The 6,260-nt window shown below is 43.6% G+C and overlaps 1 non-coding gene across 1 annotated transcript; it reads right to left on the reverse strand.

Annotated features, from left to right (window-relative positions):
- Window positions 1-4,930: 4,930 nt before the first annotated feature.
- On the reverse strand, window positions 4,931-5,005 carry Trnas-cga (transfer RNA serine (anticodon CGA)). The gene has a single exon. It is a non-coding gene; the product is annotated as a tRNA-Ser (tRNA).
- Window positions 5,006-6,260: the final 1,255 nt, after the last annotated feature.

The following is a 6,260-nucleotide window of genomic DNA, read 5'->3' on the forward strand; positions in this document are numbered from 1 at the left end:
GTAGCACCACATTTCGAAAGCTTCTATTCTCTTCTTGTCCAAACTGGTTATCGTCCATGTTTCACTTCCATACATGGCTACACTCCATACAAATACTTTCAGAAACGACTTCCTGACAATTAAATCTATACTCGATGTTAAATATCTCTTCTTCAGAAACGATTTCCTTACCATTGCCAGTCTACATTTTATATCCTCTCTACATCGACCATCATCAGTTATTTTACTCCCCAAATAGCAAAACTCCTTTACTACTTTAAGTGTCTCATTACCTAATCTAATCCCCTCAGCATCACCCGATTTAATTTGACTACATTCCATTATCCTCGTCTTGCTTTTGTTGATGTTCATCTTATATCCTCCTTTCAAGACACTGTCCATTCCGTTCAGCTACTCTTCCAAGTCCTTTGCTGTCTCTGACAGAATCACAATGTCATCGGCGAACCTCAAAGTTTTTACTTCTTCTTCATGAATTTTAATACCTACTCCGAATTTTTCTTTTGTTTCCTTTACTGCTTGCTCAATATACAGATTGAATAACATCGGGGAGAGGCTACAACCCTGTCTCACTCCCTTCCCAACCACTGCTTCCCTTTCATGCCCCTCGACTGTTATAACTGCCATCTGGTTTCTGTACAAATTGTAAATAGCCTTTCGATCCCTGTATTTTACCCCTGCCACCTTTAGAATTTGAAAGAGAGTATTCCAGTCAACATTGTCAAAAGCTTTCTCTAAGTCTACAAATGCTAGAAACGTAGGTTTGCCTTTTCTTAATCTTTCTTCTAAGATAAGTCGTAAGGTTTGTATTGCCTCACGTGTTCCAACATTTCTACGGAATCCAAACTGATCTTCCCCGAGGTCCGCTTCTACTAGTTGTTCCATTCGTCTGTAAAGAATTCGCGTTAGTATTTTGCAGCTGTGACTTATTAAACTGATAGTTCGGTAATTTTCACATCTGTCAACACCTGCTTTCTTTGGGATTGGAATTATTATATTCTTCTTGAAGTCTGTGGGTATTTCGCCTGTCTCATACATCTTGCTCACCAGATGGTAGAGTTTTGTCAGGACTGGCTCTCCCAAGGCCATCAGTAGTTCTTATGGAATGTTGTCTACTCCCGGGGGCCTTGTTTCGACTCAGGTCTTTCAGTGCTCTGTCAAACTCTTCACGCAGTATCTTATCTCCCATTTCATCTTCATCTACATCCTCTGCCATTTCCATAATATTGTCCTCAAGTACATCGCCCTTGTATAAACCCTCTATATACTCCTTCCACCTTTCTGCCTTCCCTTCTTTGCTTAGAACTGGGTTGCCATCTGAGCTCTTGATATTCATACAAGTGGTTCTCTTCTCTCCAAAGGTCTCTCTAATTTTCCTGTAGGCAGTATCTATCTTACCTCTAGTGAGACAAGCCTCTACATCCTTACATTTGTCCTCTAGCCATCCCTGCTGAGCCATTTTGCACTTCCTGTCGATCTCATTTTTGAGACGTTTGTATTCCTTTTTGCCTGCTTCATTTACTGCATTTTTATATTTTCTCCTTTCATCAATTAAATTCAATATTTCTTCTGTTACCCAAGGATTTCTATTAGCCTTCGTCTTTTTACCTACTTGATCCTCTGCTGCCTTCACTACTTCATCCCTCAGACCTACCCATTCTTCTTCTACTGTGTTTCTTCCCCCCATTCCTGTCAATTGTTCCCTTATGCTCTCCCTGAAACTCTCTACAACCTCTGGTTCTTTCAGTTTATCCAGGTCCCATCTCCTTAAATTCCCACCTTTTTGCAGTTTCTTCAGTTTCAATCTGCAGTTCATAACCAATATATTGTGGTCAGAATCCACATCTGCCCCTGGAAATGTCTTACACTTTAAAACCTGGTTCCTAAATCTCTGTCTTACCATTATATAATCTATCTGATACCTTTTACTATCTCCAGGAGTCTTCCAGGTATACAACCTTCTTTTATGATTCTTGAACCAAGTGTTAGCTATGATTAAGTTATGCTCTGTGCAAAATTCTACAAGGCGGCTTCCTCTTTCATTTCTTCCCCCCAATCCATATTCACCTACTATGTTTCCTTCTCTCCCTTTTCCTACTGACGAATTCCAGTCACCCATGACTATTAAATTTTCGTCTCCCTTCACTACCTGAATAATTTCTTTTATCTCGTCATACATTTCATCAATTTCTTCATCATCTGCAGGGCTAGTTGGCATATAAACTTGTACTACTGTAGTAGGCATGAGCTTTGTGTCTATCTTGGCCACAATAATGCGTTCACTATGCTGTTTGTAGTAGCTAACCCGCACTCCTATTTTTTTATTCAGTATTAAACCTACTCCAGCATTACCCCTATTTGATTTTGTATTTATAACGCTGTAATCACCTGACCAAAAGTCTTGTTCCTCCTGCCACCGAACTTCACTAATTCCCACTATATCTAACTTTAACCTATCCATTTCCCTTTTTAAATTTTCTAACCTACCTGCCCGATTAAGGGATCTGACATTCCACGCTCCGATCCGTAGAACGCCAGTTTTCTTTCTCCTGATAACGACGTCCTCTTGAGTAGTCCCCGCCCGGAGATCCGAATGGGGGACTATTTTACCTCCGGAATATTTTACCCAAGAGGATGCCATCATAATTTAATCATACAGTAAAGCTGCATGTCCTCGGGAAAAATTACGGCTGTAGTTTCCCCTTGCTTTCAGCCGTTCGCAGTACCAGCACAGCAAGGCCGTTTTGGTTAATGTTACAAGGCCAGATCAGTCAATCATCCAGACTGTTGCCCCTGCAACTACTGAAAAGGCTGCTGCCCCTCTTCAGGAACCACATGTTTGTCTGGCCTCTCAACAGATACCCCTCCGTTGTGGTTGCACCTACGGTACGGCCATCTGTATCGCTGAGGCACGCAAGCCTCCCCACCAACGGCAAGGTCTATGGTTCATGGGGGGGACCACTTAAAAAACCAATTTCTGAAATAACCGATTTTCGGTATTTTATTCTTAGTATTTCCTGCAATAAACGTAGAAATCGAACAGACTCTGAAACGTTTTGACTCTCTCCGTTTCAAGATATATAGAATCCAAATATCAAATTAAATAGGCAATAAAAGAATACTTAGTCCGTCCACCACCCGCTGCTTTTCTCGAAAAGTAATAAGTGGTTGAACACGACAAATAATCACCAGTATTCTCCTGCTGATTCTGTTTTTTGAAACTCTGCTCAAAATCACGTTGTAACAGGGGATCATACCACATTACGAAGAGTCAGTGCTGGAAGGTGGAAACTGTGGTTGAATAACTCTATTTTTTGTGTTAATTTGTTCGTCTTCAAGGGCTACAAGAAGGTGAGGGCGCACTATGTAACTCACGCAGCAGAGCAGCTACTTCTATTTTTATTGTATACTGTGAATGAATTCTTGTTAAGTTTTTAATTTATTACTGTTACCGTGATTTCCTTCCCCTATTTCATAGAAATAGCAGATCGATCTTTAATGTTTTGAAGCAAATGAAGCATTCTACTTCATTGCTACGTTACTTCTTAAAAATATTTCCAGACTAGGGTTTGTGGTATTCTGCAACACAACTTACTTAAGTCTGGCGACGACAGAGAGAAACACCGTATAGACCAGGTGCGGGCGAGGCTTGCGCACTGCACGGAAACGTGTACCTTAACCCGTTACTGTCTCTGCAATGCTGTACTCATTCTTATGCCATGTGTTTGTTTTCATGTGTCTAAACTGTCTGTATGTGTAGATAACTTGGCTTCTAGGGGGCGTATCAAGATGAAACGTGGACCAGATTTTAGGTTAGACCTCCAACAATACAACTGTAAAACCGCCTCCAGTTTCGTGATGTACGTACAAACATACGGACAGACAAACAAACAAAAATTCTAAAAGTAATTGTTTTGACTTCTATTGCGCTTATAGATGCCCCTCACGTTAAGTTTTCTTAAATATCTCCTATGTACAGACTTTGGCCAGCTACAATTTTCTTACACATATAGGTATGTACAAATATCATTGTCAGGTGCATCAGGTCATGCTGGATATTGAAGATCTGAGCTATATCTGAGTGTGATCACATAAATGGAACTGTCAATCCTAAATATATCCCAGACACAAAATACGGGGCCTGTGAAAATGGACAAAACCCGAAACTAATCAGCCAATAAATAATTAGTAGTTTTGATGTTAAACGTTTAAAAATATCTTTTCTTCAATATTTGAGAGTTACAAGACACGATGTACCGAAAACTTTATAAAAAGTAGAGCTCCTGACATTTTCGAGACCTTTAATTTTCATGATGCGTTATTCATCATAATATAAAATAGACTGGAAATAGATTCGCTTAAAAGTGTAAGCTATTTCAGCAATTTCTTCGTTGGAGGAGGTCACGACGGCCACAGCCCTGCCTTTGCATCGAAGCCTGAACTGTACACTGATCAGCCAGACCATTATGGACACCGACCTACTATCGATATAAATCCGTCTAGGCGATAGCAGTATCACTTGGCGAGGAATGACTGCTAGTCAGACACACGCTCGGTGCATGTAGTATCAGTGAGCGTGCTGTCCGTGTGTGGAACGCGGAAGACGGGCGATCGACCTGAGTTTGACAGAGAGCAGATTGTGATGGCCCGGAGGCTCGGCTCGATCACTTCGGAAACTTCACGTCTTGACGAGTGTTCGAGGAGTGCTGTGGTGTGTGTCTTCAACACGTAGGGAAAACAAGACGTCCAGACGTGGTGGGGTTGGGCGCCACCCCTCATTACAGATGTCGGATGTCGTAGGCTGGCCAGAAAGGTAAAACAGGACAGGCGGCTGACTGTGCCGGAACTAACATCAGACTTCAATCCAGAATGAGATTTTCACTCTGCAGTGGAATGTGCGCTGACATGAAACTTCCTGGCAGATTAAAACTGTGTGCCAGGCCGAGACTCGAACTCGGGACCTTTGCCTTTCGCGGGCAAGTGCTCTACCAACTGAGCTACCCAAGCACGACTCACGCCCCGTCCTCACAGCTTTACTTCTGCCAGTAGCTCGTCTCGTCTCGTGGTAGAGCACTTGCCCGCGAGAGGCAAAGGTCCCGAGTTCGAGTCTCGGCCTGGCACACAGTTTTAATCTGCCAGGAAGTTTCACCAGACTTCAATGCTTGGCAGAGTACAAGTGTGTCTAAACATACAGAGCACCAAACACTCCTAATGATGGGCCTCTGCAGCCGACGACCCATGCCATCGCGTTGTTAACACCACGACATGGCAGCTACGACTGAAATGGGCACGTGACCGTCGACACTGGATGTTGGCTCAGTGACAGAGCACTACATGGTCTGATGAATCCCGATACCATCTCCATCGTGCTAATGGGAGGGTGCGAATCCGTCGTCTTCCTGAGGAACAGCTCCTCGACACCTGTATTGCGGGACAGAGAGAAGCTGACATTGGATCCGTTAAGCTCCATTACGTGAGCATCCATGGGTCCAGTGGAGCTCGTGCAAGGCACCATGATGGCCAAGGAGTATCCCCGGCTGCAGTGGCATTTTTCAGCAAAATAATGCGTCATGTCACAAGGCCAGGTGCTTAACAAAGCGGCTCGAGGAACACAGTGGGGAGTTCCAATTGATGTGCTGGACCCCCAAGTCTCCAGATCTGAACCCAATCGAATGCATCTGGGATGCGATTGAATTTGGCGTTAGAGCCCATCGCCCCTTCCCCAGAATTTACGGGAATTAGGTGATTTGCTGTTCAGATGGAGTGCCAGATTCCTCCATCGACGCACCAAGATTGCATTGCTTCCATGTAACAAGACGCGTCGCTGCTGTTAACCGTGCCAAAGGTGGACGCTCTGGCTATTGGGTACGTGATCATAATGTTCTGGCTGATCAGTGTAGTGTGGTGTGCGGACATTTGCCACGCCAGACATTTGCCACGCCGGACATTTGCCACGGTTTTACCTGCTCCGAAGGGTTGGATCCCTTGTCTCCCCCTCCCCCTCCTCCTCCTCATCACTGTTGCGCAGTAAAGGGACTTACTGAGTCTTTCCGCTGGTTTACTTAACATAGGACCAGAATCTCTTTGGATTTTCTGCTACATTTCTAGAGAGACTTTCGTTGCGGAAACTATGAAATGCATCTCGCATTGAAATCCGCACCAAATTTCGAGCGTCAGTAAAAATTCGCCAATCTTGAGATTTTGCGTTCGTCTAAATTATACGAGCCTTTTTCGGTGCTCCTGCAGCAGCTTTTTGTGTACCA

The sequence above is a fragment of the Schistocerca serialis genome, chromosome 2 (genome assembly GCF_023864345.2).
Source record: "Schistocerca serialis cubense isolate TAMUIC-IGC-003099 chromosome 2, iqSchSeri2.2, whole genome shotgun sequence".
Classification (NCBI taxonomy): Eukaryota; Metazoa; Arthropoda; class Insecta; order Orthoptera; family Acrididae; genus Schistocerca; species Schistocerca serialis.